This window comes from Lutjanus erythropterus, chromosome 8, assembly GCF_056507025.1.
Source record: "Lutjanus erythropterus isolate fLutEry1 chromosome 8, fLutEry1.hap2, whole genome shotgun sequence".
In the NCBI taxonomy this organism is placed as follows: domain Eukaryota; kingdom Metazoa; phylum Chordata; class Actinopteri; order Lutjaniformes; family Lutjanidae; genus Lutjanus; species Lutjanus erythropterus.
Window position 1 is genome coordinate 16,348,190 of NC_139324.1, and position 18,247 is coordinate 16,366,436.

The 18,247-nt window shown below is 39.9% G+C and overlaps 1 protein-coding gene across 4 annotated transcripts in view; it reads left to right on the plus strand.

Annotated features, from left to right (window-relative positions):
- Nucleotides 1-18,247, plus strand: part of il1rapl1a (interleukin 1 receptor accessory protein-like 1a) — a 238,661-nt gene that overhangs the window by 42,298 nt on the left and 178,116 nt on the right. The window lies entirely within an intron of this gene.

Genomic DNA, 18,247 nt, shown 5'->3' on the forward strand with positions numbered 1-18,247 from the left:
TATGGAGGTGAATAACAGTTGTTGTTTTTTAACATTTTAATTCTCACTTATTTTCACTAATTGTTCTAAGCCTAATGTGATTCTTACATTCTCCAACTTTAAAAACATGTAGCCTAGCCACAGAATAAAAATATATATATTTTTTATATTTTGTCAACTAAAGCCTAGCCATAGCCTATTGCTATGCCTTGGTGCCTTTTCCTCTAAATTTTGCCAGTGTCTAGCCTTGAGTCTAGCTATAGTTGCAGATTTAAAAAAAAAAAAATTTGGAGAAAAATAGATAATTCATTAGGCAATAAGTAACCATTTTTGTACATTTAGTGTTTCCAAAATATTTTTTTTCCTGACAGAAAGTGTAATTGTAAAAACAGATAAGATGCAGAGCAGTAGAGAGAGGGACCAGTTGTGACTGCTGGTCTAATGTAGCGTAGTTTCCTAAAGCCACCGCAGTCAGCTTGCTGTCTACATACTCTGACATGATGGTGCATTGCAACCCAATGATCCCAGCAGGAGATGTCAGCAATGTATGTCTGGGTGTGCCTGCTGTGTGATTCTATTCATCTGAAAATTCCTCCGTGTGTGACTTGTGATATCCCAACCTTGGCCTCTTGCTGTTTCTCTGAGCGGGGGATAAAAACGATGCAGCCAATATTCTAGATGACTCTGCAAAGTCCCGCTCCAAATCCCTGATAAGAGCCTGTCATGGATAACTGTAAATCTGACGTGGCCCCAAAGCAGTGTGGGGGATGAAGTCCATGGAGCTGACGCTTGAATATCCTAACGATAAGTGCGAGGACAGGAACACAGAATCCAGTCAGTCAATCATTTAATTTATTTGTCAAGCCACTCTGCTATCATTTCACAAATCATACTGGTGCAATTTCTCTGACACTTGTAAACGGAAATGTTCCTGTCTATACATTTTTTCTGTCAAGCAGATGAGATAAATGACCTACACAAATAAGATGTAGTGAGACCTTGTCTCTACTTGTCATGCCTGTCTCATACCCCGAGGCTTCACAGATGCTCATGCAGGGAAGAAGTGTAATAGTTTATTGACATATCAACTGTCCTTATTGACATCTGTACACACTAATATATGACTGCAGCCAATCACAAGTTAAACGATTGATTACTCTGAACCTTTAACTTGACACGTCTAAAATGATGCTACCCATCGAAGACGAGTTTCAGCGTCCGCTTCGCCTCTCTCTCATTGCATCATGGTGCTAAGCCAATTGCATCTGATGCATGTTCACAATGCTGTGCACGTCCTTGGTGCCTGTTTTCTTGATGTGAGCCACTAAGCAGGAATGACTAAGTAAAGATGTATTGATGATAAGTATAGAATATGGCCAGCTGTATCAGTCCACAAGACCTCAATACGCAAACAAGCCGACTATTGCATAAATATGTTTGTTATCCTGCTGTTTTTGCACCTGTGATACACACACATTCACTTTTCATGCATGCATACGTGCACATACGTGCACAACGGAGAAATAAACACAGGACACATTGTATACACTGGACAGTTTTGTTCATTCTTTTCCCTTTGGCTCACACCACACAAATGCACTACAGAGGCTGTCCTGGCCTGGTCAATACCTCTCTCTCTAAATGATGAGGAATGGCCTGCGCTGCAGTAACACTGTGGCGGGAGATTGATCACATGCAGACTACTGGAGATTAAATGGCTTTCTTGTGGAGAGCCAGACTGCCCCTGGATGGTGCATTGTGTAGATAGGAAGCCTGTGTTCTTTGCTCACTTCACAACAGCTGCACAGCCCCTAGGATAGGCCAGCATATGTGGGCAATCAAGCTATAATGCATTGATTTTTATTGGACGTTGTAGGGTTGTATTTCATTATTTTGTTTAAGAACAAGGAAGCTGTTGATTGCATCATCAGTCAAATATTGGACTTGTTTTGTTATTGGTTTGTGCCTCTGTTGTAAGCCATCAGTGTCTGGAGGTGTGGAGGCAAACAATGTGGAGGATGTCTAAGTGCTTTCAGTGATACACACCTCTGTCTAGGGCCAGGTGGAGGGTTACACTTGAGAAAACCCCATGGCGCTAAATAGTTTTTATACAGCAGGTCTTTAAATCTCCTCCAACACTTTCCATTTAAAGACCATCATTTCTCACGATATTATTCCCTCTGGCTAATGTATGCTGAGGGAAATTACATGTATGTGTGTGTGTAATACTATGTGTGTATTTGTATGTGTGTTTGTGTATGATGGGTACGGTGTGGGGAGGAGGGAGGCCATATATGCCAAAGTGAAGAGATGATTAGAGAGATGTGTGTGCTGGTCTTCACTGATAATGAAGCAATTATGCTGGGGAATCATTCATGTTTGTAGCATAAGTAAATATAATGTAATATTCAGCATATGTGCTGTGTAAGACTGTGTGTGTGTGTGTGTGTGTGTGTGTGTGTGTGTGTGTGTGTGTGTGTGTACGTTTAAGTGAGTAGTTTTATATACAGTATATTGCTGAAACAGACTGCCAAGTAATTAAATGTTGGTAAATGAGGAGAAGTGCCACTAGTTGGTTTCATAGACATCAAGGCAATTAAGTCCACATTAAATGATCGTGATGTAGCAGCAAGGTGTGCGCTCTGTCTGTGAGTGTGTTTTGATATAATTTCCCAGAAGCCTTCAGCGTCTATATGTCTATATGATCAGTATGATCATGCAATTCCTGTGCTGACTGGTGACTATATATATTTAATTTTTTATCTGCCATTACATCCCTCTAAATCTGGGTTACTGGAACTTAATATTTAAAGGTCAGCATAAGATTTTTTTTTTTATTTATTTAATGCCCCCCCCCCCAAGTTACTGTTGTTGCTACGTCAAGCTCAACAGTTTACAGTGATAACAGTGGCAGATTTAATGTTGAAATTGGGAGTAATTGTTGAATCACTACATCTTTGATTCCAGAGGGAAGAAAACAAAAGCAGGCTTCTCGTTTCTAGCTGATGTCAGTTGATTTTATTGGCTAAAATGATGACTCTGGTAGTAGATTGCTTAAGAGCCTCACTGCCTGAGGGAAGAAGCTGTTCTGTAGTCTGGTGGTACAGCAGGCAGCACTGTGTACTTCTATATCTCTTCCCAGACGGCAACAGGGTGAAGAGGCTGTAGCTGGGGTGGGTGCTGTCTTTTAGTATCCTTTCCTCCCTCCACTGATGCCTGTTATGGCTACCAATCAGGGCTGCGCAAATACCTGAAATATTATCAATACTGAAATATGGCCACATGCAATATCCAAAATCCATCAAAATAGTCACAATATTTTTATTTATTTATTTGTTGTTGTTGTTGTTGTTTTTACCATATCCTGCTGACCTATTACCAGTGATGTTCTTGGTTGTTTTAATCAGTCCTCCTGTCACATTACATGCAAGTTTGTAATGTTTCCAGTCAGTTAACAAGAAATTGGCAGAGGAATTTTGCCTTCTTAAGGTTCCTGAAGAAATACAGCTGAGCTTTCTTAACCAGGGTTGTGGCATGTGTACGTACTGACATGACTTAGAGATAGTATTTGTTGGCACTTGGCATATGGAGGTGTGTTTGATTGTTTTCTGACAGTGATTACATCAGATGCCTTTGGAGAACCCAGAGGTTACACCGCAGGCAGCAAAACTACAAAGACCAGCATTCTAGAAACCCCTTCAGGCCATTTAAACTACAATTACCCACAGTCCTCTGCCATCTCCTTCTGTCAAAGTGATATGCACTCATTTGCTGTGTGCAGACCTTCAGAGGCACAAAACTACAAGCGCTACACGCAGGGATAAACACTCACACATGCATCCCCAGTGTTTGTGTGTATCTACCATCCCTCATTAAGCAAAAACTTAGAAAAAAGTGATCTCCATGCTGAGAATGTGGGGGAGGAATCTGAGTATGTCTCCAAATGCTAATGAGAGGAGCCTGCTTCAACAGACTGCTTTGTATTTGTGTGCATTCATCTGAGCATGTTTGTGTGTATCTGTGTGTTACCATGTTTTTTTTTTTTGTTTTTTTTTGCAAAGGTAGGGCAAAATCTAAGCACAGTTATTTTTACATATCATTAGTAGCCCAGTGCAGCCCCATCACCCTGACAACTTCATCCCTTCCTTTCCCTTCTGCTTATCACCATAACAACTAATCTACCGTAAATAGTGCTGTCTCCCTGTCTGCCTCTGTCTCTCCCTCATTCTGTTTCTCTCTATCACTCTTTATTCAATCTTTTCTGCATTTCTCGCCTTCTTTTCCAACCCTCTTGTTGCCACGGCACCTCCCTCATCCCCGACTGGCGCCGTTTCTTCCACTTGTGTCTAGTTGTTCTGTTCTGAGTTCATTTTTCTGTGCCACTGCTGATGTGGGTGGTTCTGGTGACTGCACAATAACCTTTCTACTGCTTCATGTTGTCAAGTGCCTGAGCTCAGATGGCGATCAATAAAAAAGGCAGTTATAACAAGTTATCCAGCATCCCCGATCCTTTATTGATTTTATACTTTTTTTTAAATGAAAAGAGCTTACTTCTTTGCACATACTTGTACATATAGATATAAACTTTGACTGTTTGGTATGTATAGCTAATTTGGTGTACGTGCTAAGGAGATTATGTGTTTTCCCTGCCTTTGTGTTTGACCTAAGTGTGTTATTGACAGTGATCCTGGCATGACGACTTGATTGGCCTACCACGCTCCAGGATTAACTTGCCATCCTGGCGAGCTTTTACAATCAAAGGTCAAGCCAATGGTCTGTTTGGCTGAGTAGCTCTGGGATTGACTTAACAGCCTGATGTGCTAATGCAGAGTTATCCCAAGGTTGAGCAGCATAGCAAGGACACACATGCTGCTTTGTGGTCTATGTAGATCTACAATCTTCAAAGAGGCACAGGACACATATATAGGTGGCAACACGCACTTTGTTGAGAAAGTATTCCTGAAACAAAAGCGAAACCTCTCCCTCGGTTGAATTCATCTTGCATTTTAATTCTTTTCTCTGCCTCTATTGTTTCCACATGCCTGGCTGTCTCTCTCTCATTTAATCACCGTTTGAAATCACTAATTATTCTGGTTTATTCTGTTTCCTTTCCCCTCCCCCTCTCCTTTTCCTGACTCAATCTTTTCATCAGCAGCATATGAGAGGTCACCTTTGCTCTTTCTTTTCACTCTCTCTCCGAAGCTCAAGGGAAGCCCTCCTGGATCCCTGCTTACATAACCGCCGCCCCCTCACTCTCCTGGATAAGCGTGTAAAAAGCAACGTGAGTTTTCGAGGCAGTGGGAATATTGATATCAGCAGTGCTCACAAAATATTAGGGTTATCCCTAATGGGCAGCCACTTAAGAATGAAGCAAAACCAAAGCCTGGGGCCAATTAACAGAAATTTCCTAAGTCTTAAGTTAACATAGGAAGAGTCTAAGATAAGATTTTTCCCAATTTGCTATTACATAAGCAAATCCTAAGTAAAATCAGGACTCTTATCTTACCTTACACCATCCTATCTTATCTCTGGTTAGGAAATTCTATCATTAATTGGTTATCAGCCTGTCTGTTACCTAGTAACCAATACTACTTTTCCTTCATCATCTTACCAATATTAATATAACATATGTAGAGAAATCCAAAAATGTTGTTTTTGGGAAATGTAAAACCATGCTAACTCACAGAATGGCCTCAGATCAAGTTAGCTAACACTAATATTGACTACTGTTAGTGAACACTACCACTAGCTGCTGTTGGGAAACATTACCATTGGTTACTGTTAGCTAATACTGCTGTTAGCTACTGTTAGCTAATTAGCAAGTTAGTTACAGGTGGAGAAGCTAAAGTTTGAATAGCTTAACAGTTATCCTATAGTTAGGAGGGTTTATTTCAGTTTTTGGGAAGTTGATGCTTGTGTAATACACTAGGGATGCCCTTGAATCTGAATAGGTTATCCGGGAAATTACAAATAGTGAGATGGAAACAGATATTTTGGCACCGCTCAGTGATGATTGGCAGACCTAAAATAGGTCTTCTACCTTAATCAATCCCTGATTTAATGCACCAAGATTATTCCCTTCAACTGAAAGATATTTATACTTGAATATATTTATTGTAGAGTTTTTATTTCTCATGCAAAACAGAATCATTCATCCATCCATTGTCTGTAACCACTTGACCACGGTCCACCTTGATGGGTCTCAGGGGGGCCGAAGCCTACACTGGGCAAGCGGCGGGGTACACCCAGTCACCAGTTCATCTCAGGGCTGACACATAGAGACAAACCAATTGACCAACTATGCTGCATGTTTTTGGACTGTGGGAGGAAGTCGGAGTACCCAGAGAGAACCCACGCAGACACAAGGAGAACATGCAGACACTGCACAGAAAAGTCCTGTTGCCCAGCCCTCCAGCCGGCTGGGAGACTTGAAGTCAGAACCTTCTTGCTGTGATGCTGACTGCACCCCCGTGCCACCCAACAGAATCATTCAATTTATATAAACGTGGGGATTTTTTTTGTGTGTTTTTTTTTTTTTTTTCATTTTTTGATTTTTCAGTAGCCCCGACTTAGAGGGGAGGTGGTGGTGGGCTTCAGACAGTTCATGAAACTTAGTTTATCTAAAATATAAAATTGAGAGATAATATAATACACTTTTCCTGTCTTCGTAGGGATACATAAGGTCCCAAACCTAATCACCATGGTTATGAAACAATTCAGATAGAATCCGCAAGTTAGGAAGTAATACGCCCCCTGATAAACATCTCCTCAGACTATAGCCTGTGATTGTTTCTTCGAGATTGACTGGCAAATGTGAAAAGCCGGAAGAAAACAAAACAGAAAAAGACATATGAATGGTGTTTGGAGCACAACACTTGAAATGTCACTTGAAAAGGCTTTGTTTGATGGCAGCTCTTACCACACATCTCGAATTCCTATAATGTCCGTTCTCTAGCCGTTTCCCATATGCATGCTTCAGTGGCTTGCTGTATGTGATGTTGTAGCCTGTGAGGTTGGGACTCTTTTGAAGCTAAAAATGCCTCTGCTCTCCCTCCTTGTCTCTCCCTCTCGCTGCCTTCATTAAGAGGTTGTCTTAAGCTACCCAGCTTAACGCTATTTACATTTTCATTATTCTACCGTTACCGGGAAGAAATGGCATGAAATCCAGCAGTGTTCAGGACATTAGACAAGCTTCATTCTCACAGCAAATGGATTTACATAAATAAGGAGGCTGATACATGGAAGCGGAGAGAAAGAGAAAGCAAAGGAGATGAGGCACCAAAAGATGGAGGGAAAAAAAGTGTGAGCGAAAGGAGAGAGAACCTCTATAATGGTTCAAGAGGACAAGTTGCGATACAGAGGCAGGAGGGCTGGGAGAGAGAGATGTAAAGTGGTAAATGAGAGGGGATTGTGTCGGGTTCTCCGGTTGTATAAAGTGGGCTCTGAGGGACTGACAGAGGTCCTCTGATCCACTGCATGTGATCAATACAGCTCTGGATTCCCTCATTACTGGAACAGACCTCATTGTGTTTACCATACAATGGACTACTGGGATCAAACTCTGCTCATGTGTATTTGTCAGCCTGGGTGTGTATTTATAAGGTATCTTAGTTTTAGCCTTTTTCTGCTGCCCCTATATGTGTTTTATCTCTTTACGCCTTCTATGTACTGTTTCACATCATGTCAATTTAGTCTATTCACAGTATTACACACTATTTTACCAGCTTGTCTTTTTTTACTTTGAAAAAACATTCTCTTGTGGTTTAATTTATATTGATTGAGTTAGGGCTGGAAAAAAAACATTTTTGTGTAATTTTCTTGAGTAATTTTTGGTGTATGAAACATCAGATACTGATGAAAAATGTAGAGCTGACAGCTTGTGGTGGGTTGGTGAACTGGATGTTTGCTCTTTTCCAATCAAAATCTCACTGGTCAGACGGTTAGCTACTTCAATAAGGAGAAAAGCGCTTTTTAATACGTCTTCGTCTGGGGGATGGACATAATATACAGACCTGATTTTTTTTTTATTATTATTCTTGATTGAAAGGCTATTTACAGAACATTAACTTGGCTCCAAACTATCTGACATGATGTCAAAGTACCAGCTCAAATTGCTACATCGGCCCCTAACCTCAGTAAATCAGAAGAGCTGAGTGGATAAAAAGTACATTTTCATGAAAATGTGTGAGGATTTTACTTTGTGTTGTCAACCAAAGCCAGTAGAGGATGGTTCAAGCTCAGTGATGGAGCCTTGCCCTACGTTATGTTGTTTTAGTGCTTCCTTTGTAGGTTATCCTGTTGAATTTGGTGTTAGCATGTTGTTGCTAATGCGCCTATTTCCATAGGTTTGGATGCTGGTAACCGTTGCTTTCTGTGGAAGTTTTACTGCAGCACCAGCTACATTCTGTTTGTACACTCGTCACTGGTGTTTGTGTGTGTGTGTGTGTGTGTGTGTGTGTGTGTGTGTGTGTGTGTGTGTGTTTGTGTGTGTGTGTGTTAGTGCTGTATATAAGACTAAATATACTTGATGGACATACGAGGGGCATTCAAAAAGTTCTAAGACAAATGACATAAATTCAAACTGAGTCAAAATAGTGTAACAAAATGACCTTGAATCGTACCACTGATGACTTATAAACAAATTTGACAAGTTAATTCAATGTTCTAGGTTACATATTACAAAACCAACTTTTTTGACCGTCCAAAATGAGCCAATTTGATGTTCGAGCAAACATCAAATTTCTAACAAAACTTCAGTGGAAACCTACAGAAATTGAAGCTTTGCAAAATGTTTATGGAGACTCTTCACCTTCTAGAGCCGTATTTCCAAAGTTGAAGGAACGTTTGAAAGGAACAAGATTTCAGTCCATACTTGAAGCGAAGAGGGAGGTTGTGACCTGGTTGACTAGACAAGCTCCAGAATTCTATCAAGAAGGAATTTCTCGGTGGAAACATCGCTTGCAGAAGTGTATTGAGTTAGGTGGATCTTATGTTGAAAAATAATTTTGTATCTTTCATAAATAAAGTTTTTTTTCAATTTGTCTCAGAACTTTTTGAATTACCCTCGTACCCTGAAGGTAACAGTATAGGCATGAAAAAGAAATCGTCAAATGACTTTTAATAGTAGTTACACTGCCAGGTAGTCACTCAGTGCACTCTGGCCGATTTGGTTCATCTAGAGGTCATGTGCAGAGTTTTTTCCCCATTGACCAGAAAGGAAACTTTACTTTGCACGTATTTAATGAACTAAATGATTATCAAAATATATCTGGTAAAGTTTGTTTTGGTTGATTAATAGACATCGTTACAGCTCTAGAACAAAAAAAGGTTTTTTTCATGATGTTTACTGACTTCTAGTCTTGTATGTGTTTTAATGCTTTTGCAGCATATTCATTCATTCACGCATGCTTGTTTTTTTGTGCAAAATATTCATAAATGTGCCAGTCAGACTAATGTTGGTATGTGCATGTGTGTGTGTCTTTCTCTGTCCAAGTCCCAGTAGTTCCTTTAGAATGCTAATGATAGATTAGCCTCAGAGGCTTCCTCAAGCCTCACCGATTTCCCTCTGGGAATCTCAGCCAATCGTGGACAGCATTTCTCCCTTTCAACCGTCTCTGTGCACATTCCCAACTGCTCTGACCTGGAGACCCCCTCTTCAAACCAGGAATAAAGACTGAACAATAACAGGAAAGGACTCAAGTTTCCTTTTTTTTTTCTTCCCTCAGTTTCTCTTCATTTAAATTTTCTCAGGAATTTTCTATTTGAAAAACCTTTTGAATCTCACTCTCACACTTGTTGGTGTTGTGTGTTGGGTGAACTCGTCACCCGTGAGTCCATGAGGGGGCTCAGCAGTCCGGAGTGAACTTAAAGCAGAAGCCGGAGGAGAATGTTGAAAAGAAAGAGCACATAAAAAAAAAGTCTTCATTTTAGCAAGCTGGTACATACTCATACTGCAGTCTCCTTGTAACATAGTTATGTAATGAGTAGCTGTTCTTCTAATGGTGAAGAAGAGCATATTATGAACTGGGTGTTATAAGATTCTTGTTCTGTGTTTGAAATATAGACATTTAGTACAATCCTACAGATGCTTTTGAATGACAGATTACCACGTTTTACCAGTAAGAGGTAACTTCAGTACTTTTCAACCTGAACCCTATTTTCTCCCATTTTTGTGTCGAATTGACTGATGGGGGCAATTTTTGAAATTGCTTCATTGAGGGTGAGCGTTTCAGGTGGCAGAAGCAAAACTGAGCTACAACACTTCGCGTATCATAAACATATGCACACAGTTTCAGGTTGTTATTAGTGTTTGACAGCATTATGGAAGAGATCAACCTTAGATGGACCTTTTTTAAAGAGCAAGAAATGTTTTATTCAACCAGAGGCAGCTGTTTTATTCATATTGCCATACTAACCAGACTTGCTTGGCAGAAACTGTATCATTGTCATCATCATCCTCATTCTAACTCAACAGCAACAAAATAAAACTCACCAAAAATACCTTGACTAATCTTTACACAGCTCCAACAATCACCAATTCTGTTTTGGTCATAATAAACCCTATTGCGTTGGATGTGAAACTATCTGCAGAGAGGAGCCAGAGGGAGGCAGGACATCAGAGAAGAACCAGAATATTTCCACATCTAACTCAGTGAATAAAGAGTTTATTTCAAACAACCGAGAAAGACGAGATGACAAAATTACTGTTTCTGTAAAGCAGTGGTTCCCAAACCAGGCGATGGGCCCCCCTGGGGTACAGAGCCACTGCAGGGGGGATGTTCATAACCAGGGGAGAAATATAGAGTGATATAAAGTTGAATGAATGTGCTTTATGTGGGAAAAATGAACAACCAAGTTTGGTGATGCTATCGTCCTGACCAAATTCAACTTGAAATCTTTTTTTAGTAGTTGCTTCACCAATTAATTGTTAATGATTGATGATAAATGTGGGGTGGTGGGGAGGGGATAAGAACTTTTTTCAGGGTTTGAAGGGAGGCATAAGAGAAAAAGTGGAGTTCGATGTTGAGAGCAGCTGTCTCTGGTTTATTAAGAGATATCTTTGTTTTGTTTTTGTTTTTTTTTTTGTTTTTTAAGAGCTATCTCTGCAGCAATCCTTTTCATCCTACTTTTGATGGCTCATTAGGATTATATAGTAGCTTAGTTTCTCTTAGAAACAAAAACATAGGAAAATAGGGTCCAGGCTGAAAAATACTAAAGTTACACTTTAACATGTATCATTGTGAGGAGTAAAAATCTATATATAACAAAAGAATTTCCCTCCTCAACACGTGCATCATATGTCTGATGTATTTTTAAAAATTGGGACGGAGAGGTAAATAACGATGAAAAGCGAACATGACTAGAACTCAAGGGCTTTTACTGTAATAGACACATCACCTTGTCTAATGAAAGGTAAACAGCATGAGCACACAGACACGAGGCGAACTGCTGTGTGCACAAGAGCTGAGTACACAGGCTCTGCATCCACTCTCCAAACTTTGCTGTGTTTGAGGATGGGGGTCAAAGGTCTCCGTCTTTACACACTGGAAGATTGAGATGAGAGTCTGTGTGTTTTTGCTAGGGGGTGCAGGCTGTGTCTCTTCTCCCAGGCCAGTTTTAAAATTAGAAATCATAAACCTCTGTTTCCCTGTTTTTGTAACGACTGACATCTGATAATTCTATTTTAGTCTTGGAATTTGATTTTCTCATCCCTGTTTTAGGTTTGATTTTGTCCCAAAACGCACCAATTAAATTAACAGAGCAATTTGACTGGTATCATAGCTCACTGTGACTGTTGAGTATCTTGATGTACTATACTCATCTATTAACAGGACATTTGCCTGATGTTACCATCCATCATGCAGCTAAAGCACTCCCAGCACGCACACACACACACACACACATTTGTTAGTGTCAGAGGAGATGCTTTCATCAACCCCTTCTAAAGCTCATCATTATTGTGCGAGAGAATAGGTGGGAAAATGGAGTTTAATGTTGGAGGTGAAAGGGTGAAGGACACCTCCTATTCACAGATGCACACCACCCCTCCCAAAAGAGCACTCATACATATCCCTGATCATGTATTCAGTCCACTTCTGTGTCCCCTCCATCGCCTGCTCTTGTAGGTTTCATTCATCAATAATTGAACCAGGAGGTTTCAGCCAAATTAGCTGAATTATTTTGAAGTAGCTGAATGCCTGCTTTTCGCTAATGGGATGGTGCTTTCGGGCAGATGTTTTATTGAAAAGGAGGAGGTTTTAATTCACTTTAAATTTTTGATAAGTGGTGTTATACTTAGATTATAGGCAAACCGATTTTCCCCCTCAAATGGATGGGAGAGTTGTTTGAACAACTTCACAACAAACACCAAATGCTCGGGAGCTTAAGTACATTCCCTGCTTCGCATAGAATAGGAAATTTCGTTTTCATAAAGATTGTAGGAGACAGTAATGGCCATAATTGCCTGCCAAGGCTCATTCACATCCACAACTCAATAAGCTACTGGTTGTATCTGCTTCCCTCTAGTGACTTTCCCTTGTTCTTCCTGTCTCTCATCTAGTCTGTTTGCTTTTTTCAAACGGAGAAATGTTATATATTTACTGCACTGAAACAGAAAATTACCATGATATGTCATCAAAGATTAAGAAGACATGCTAAGTTAGATGTTTGTAACAGTCCAGCCAAAATGTTATTGAAAGTTGCAAGGTGCATAACATACAAACAAACATTATATAGCATACATAACATAATCTATATAAGGTAACATACTTATTGTAACCCCAAACATGGTCTTATGGGTAAATTTCACCCGGCACAGCTGTTTTGCATTATGACTGTGGCATGTCAGCGGGAGCTGATCACAGCCATTCTAAACAGTGCTTGTAATTCCATCAGGAGTACCTCAGCACATCCCAACAGGCTCTCCACCCCGCTTTAAATATGTGCCAAGTCTGTTTTTAATGCATGCCACATCAATCTGTTCAGAGCAGATTGAGCGGACAGGAAGTCATGCGCAGAAAAATCAGAGAGAAGTCGGTCAATTTTCAAAATAAAAGACTCAGTGCAGACTCATAAAAAATACACAAAAAGAAAAAACAAAAATAACCTACATAAGGACCAGATCAACAAAATCTGAGCAAGTCAGCATAAGCACGCAGCAAAATGCTCCACTGCTGAATCGCCTCTGAAACAGTGCTGGTGGGGGCATGCAGCCATGTGGGGGACCGATCAAAACCGTGGCGTGACATGAAGTGCCCAGTGGAATCAATGAGTTATCCTAAAGCAACCAAAGTAGGTAAATCTACCCAAATGGTTTCACAATGTTAAGCACATGTTAAAAAGGCTGTCTGGCAGCGTCAGATACAACTGCTGAAGGGAACCTTGTGCATCAGTACGAGATGCAGAGGGGCGGTGACAAAACTTTGGTGTGTGATGAGTTGGGATGAGAGCAGGTTGGCTTGTCTTGCACTCAGATAGGTTCAATGTCCCTGCAGCCTGCAGGCAACCTGCTTGAGCTTTGAGTATGGGGCAGAGGGGACAGGGAGAAGCAGTTTGCTCCAATATATTCAATTTGGACTGCAGAACCAATGTTTGAAGGGTGTTACATATTTCACTTTTAATCTTCCAATGTTAACTCAGGGTGGATCTACAGCTTCCATCATACCATAAGAGGCCTTCAAGTTCTTTTCTCTGACCTGCTGCCTCTAGTCACTTTCTTCAGCTCTTTCACTACATATGATATATACAGCTTCTCTTCCCTCCACCTCCTTCCTGTCCAGCACATATCTTTTCTCTGCAGTCCTAACCATATCTCAAGGCCTCCCACCCTCCCTTGTAATGTCCACTTTAGCATCCCAGTCCTCCCACCCACCACCAGCCTGACTGCTCTGTGTCTGTGATGCCTGCTGCATCACTGGCATGAATGAGCAAGGCACAGCTGTTACGGAGCCGGGCAGAGCGGGTATGGGCACTGGTCCAGGCTTGCCGGCAGCTGGATTAGCAGTGCAGCCATTAGCATCTGAACTCCTGTAATGTGACAATATGACAGGGATTATGCCATCTGAGGGTAAGTGGCAGGAGCTGAGAGGGAGAGAGGGGCAAGCTGGGACATGGGGTAAAATGCAAAACTGGGAAGCAGGTGGGAAGGTATGTGTACCACCGGATTATTGGATGCTGAATAGGGAAAAGGCGTGCTAAAAGACCGAACGGCATGGAGTTGCAGAGTGGACAGAAAAATAAGAGATTGGGTGGGAGACGAAACAGGATTATGCATAACAGAGAGGAATCCTGAATTAATGAAAGAAAACAATTGAATTTGTGCACATGTAAGAAGAAAAGGTATTGTTGGGTGATGTTCTCCCAAAGTCTTGCAGATTTCAATTTTAAATACCTTCTCGGTAAGAGATCCATCTTGTAGGTTTTACCAAAGACAGCCACAAAAAGGAAGGGGATTTAACAAGGACCTATAAATATTAATGAGTGTGCAACAATATACACATTCAGGTAAAGGCTGCAACTAATAATTTATTTCATAATCGATTAATCTTTTGGTGTATCAAACATCAAAAAACTGTGAAAAATGTCAGCCACTATTTCATACTGCCAAAGTGACTGTCATTAAATGTCTTGTCCAGTTCAAATCCCAAAGATATTCCTCGCTTAAATTACTAAAACTGGTCACACTGTATTTTACAGTACACTAATACGACATAACAGGCTGTACTTTGTGTGAAATTAGATAAAAACTATAAATAATATGTTCTTTATTAGGCAGACCCTTTATTAGACCTGCATTAGACTTTGTTAGAGTATAATTATTCCAACAGAGCTGCACGGCAAACTAGTGAAATCTCTCCCTGATTACAGTTTAATAAAGTCTGTTAATGGTTTAAGAGAGGGTCTAATGCTGTCTAATAAAAACATATTATGTTGAGTTTTTGGTCTTATTTGATATGAAGTATAGATTGCTATGTCTTGAGTGTGCCGTGTCTAATTGGGGCTGGTTTTTTTCCACTGACTAATAAAGAATATATTATTTCTAGTTTTTGTCTAATTTAATACAAAGTACAGTTTATTACACCATATTAGTTTACAATAAAATAAAGTCATACTGCAAAACTACCAAATTCTTGCTTTTGTGAAGGTAGGACCATCAAATGATGTTTGCTGATTAATTGATTATCAAAATTGTTGTTGAATGAATGAATGAATGATTTTCTGTCAATCAGCTAAATGATTATTTGACTAATCACTCTAGTTCTGATTCAATATGACTTTTATTTTGAGGAAATTGTTAGTGGTCTAAATCCACATTTCATTTACACTACACTGGTACAAAATCTATGCATCTTCCTGGTGTCTCGTATGTTGGTTCAAGGTCATCGACTGTCTTTAGAGCTTAGCAATGAGTGCTGATTACATCTGTGATTGTTGTTGTTGTGTAAAGAGAACTGAAGTTACAGTTGTTACAGTTGGAAGAATGGGTTTGTGGTTAATTAAATTAAATAAGTATATACTCATTAAGAATCTTTGGGATCTTTGAGTTTTGTCCCTGTGGTCAGTTTGTTTAGGAGGTCTTTGAAAGTTGGGCTGTCACTTTTTATTCATGTTCAAAGTGAAAAGGCCTCTGGGCTGCTCCTACTGTTATACCTGCTCTGTGCTGCATTTAAAGACAGTAGGACAGTGTGTGTAGAGAGCTTTGATGTTATTCCTGACTGCTGGAGCAACTCACCCATCTAGGGAATTACATCCCCAAAGCCTTCCAACAGAATGCCTTTTGCCCCTATAATATTTTTACAGAATATTAATATTTATAATAATAATAATATTTCTTCTTCTTCGACCTGGCTGTCAGCTGGTAAAACTGCATCTCTCACCACTGCCATTTTCTGATCTTTATCTAATATCAGTTGGTTTGCAGGTACTTGCTTATCTGTCTCAATCTAAAGCTTTGATCTTTGAATTTTAGCCCCGTCATTCTCAAACATCACCTTTGCAGTCTCACATCTGGACTTTGTGGGGTCTAACCCATCCTTGGCACAGATATGCTCATTCATGATCTCTGCAATTTGACAGGTTTAATTCTTTGTTGTTTGTTTTATCCATTTATCCAAGCTTACCAAGGGTATTTTAAAAGCAGGTAGGTAATAGAGAAAATCATCATTTTGTTTATATAGTAAGAGTTGATACAACAAATGCAGCCTAAACTGCTTTAGGGGAAAACTAATTAAAGCCATTGCAGGTGAAGACTTAAAACAGAATCACATATGACTTACTGCAATCAAGAGCAATTGCAATTTCATAGGGCAGTAGTTTGCAAAAGATGTGGTGATACATATAAAACACAAATATACATCAGAAAAGACACAAACTAATAAAAGATTAAAACTGTTGTAAATCACCTAATGCTGTTAATCACAAAATAATCCAGTGAAGTAAAACAGCACTATGGGAGCTATTCAGTTTAAAGCAATTTGCTTTTCTCAAAGTTGGTCTGATTTTTGTAATTATTCAAATGTTAATCTTAAAAAATCTTCTACCAGGCTGTTCCATACTAAAAAAGCTGCTTCAACACACATCTTGGTCCAAGGATGACTAAAATATCAAGTTATCAGTACCGTACATATTAGACATATACAGAAAGTGTGCTATAAAGGAGTTATATCTATGCAGAAGTTGAATATGCACATGAAAAATTGGTTTTACTATTTATCGTCTTGACAACAGGAGAGAGAAAGGAAGCAAGAAATGACATGTACATTTTTGTATGTAGAGACCACCATCAAGTCATAACAGAGAGAAACTGAGAGTTGGACTATGAGGAGGAAAATTAAAGGAGAAAGATTATACTGACTTGAACTGTGATCTATTAAACACAGAGTCCTGCTCACCAAAGATAGAGAGCAAAAGGTTTGGAGAGGCAGTTATACTATCCCGAGCCTCCGCTGCCTCTTCAACATCATCTCCCTTGAAGTGAACCGATCACCACTGACCTCCCTGACAGAACCTGCCTCCAGTTGCTGTGGTAACCAAATCTGCTGTTGGCCTCCTTGTCCTCAGTTAAGTGGCTCGGATGGACTTTGGACTTCAAATGGCCCACGAAGGTGCTGTACTTGAGCTGCTGTGTGACCGGAAAAAAGGGACAGAATTCCAGTAAGAGTTCCTAACATAGAATAGTAGAAAGGAGAGATGAGAGATGAGAGGGCATTTAGCTCACAGCTTCTGTCACCAAACACACTCTGAGTATAGTGCTGTTTCATTTAAATCTTTTGGATGATAAAATAAGAAAACATTAATTGAGATGGAATATATCTTAAACATATAGCAGCAAACTTGTGATGTGAAATTTGGCCCGTTAAGCATCTAGAATTCTTTTCATCTTCACTTTATTAAGTGTTTTGGTTTCTCTGACACTCTTTGTCTTTGTCTGTGCCTTCTATCACCTTGTTGAATTGACTAAGTGGCTACTGTGAATCATTTAACTGATGATTAAGTCCAGCTCTCATGAGCTACCAGTGAGAAAGACACACTAAACAAGAAATGTAAGCAGTAAGACAGGCTGCGCACATGTAAGAGACAGGGCACTAAACTAATTACTGCTGTCAATCACTTTCAATTTGTTTTGAGTAATTAAAAACAGCGCTAATTAAATAAGGATCGGCCATTGGCAGCTCATTGGTTGTTGTAGCCCTGGTGTGTCTTGGGGGCAGACATTAGTCCTCTGTCCTTTCCTGCTAATCCTCTCAAACACTTGTAACTCTACTACTGCACTCAACCTATGAACTTATCAGTGAGACGAATGACCTGTAATCTTTGCAAGTTGATGTTTAGCTTGAGTGATGGAAGAGCTCTCTTTTTGTATGTTAACACCTTTTCCAAAAAATAACTAGGGCTGCAGCAGTATGGATTTTTCCTACCAAAGTAACAAAACAATGTATTCCAACAGGATGGCGGTTTATCACTGTCTTAATAATTACGTTTTACTGGCCTTTATTAAAGCATACTGTTGCAAGCTGAGCATAGCTCCTTTAAGGAACGGGGCAGTGCATGTGTCATGCAAGTGAAGGACAGCAAGTAGCAGACAGCCAGTGCCGCTCATAGCAGCACAGAAACTTAAATTTGGCGGTAAACTGTCAATCTAGCAGAAAATGTAATTCAGGTTACAGTGGGTTAGTTAATAAACACTGCAGCTTCTGAAGACCAAGAAAAGTCTGTTGCTGTTGAAAAGTTCACAACTGCTGGCAAAATGACAAGGTTAGCCACAAAGTAC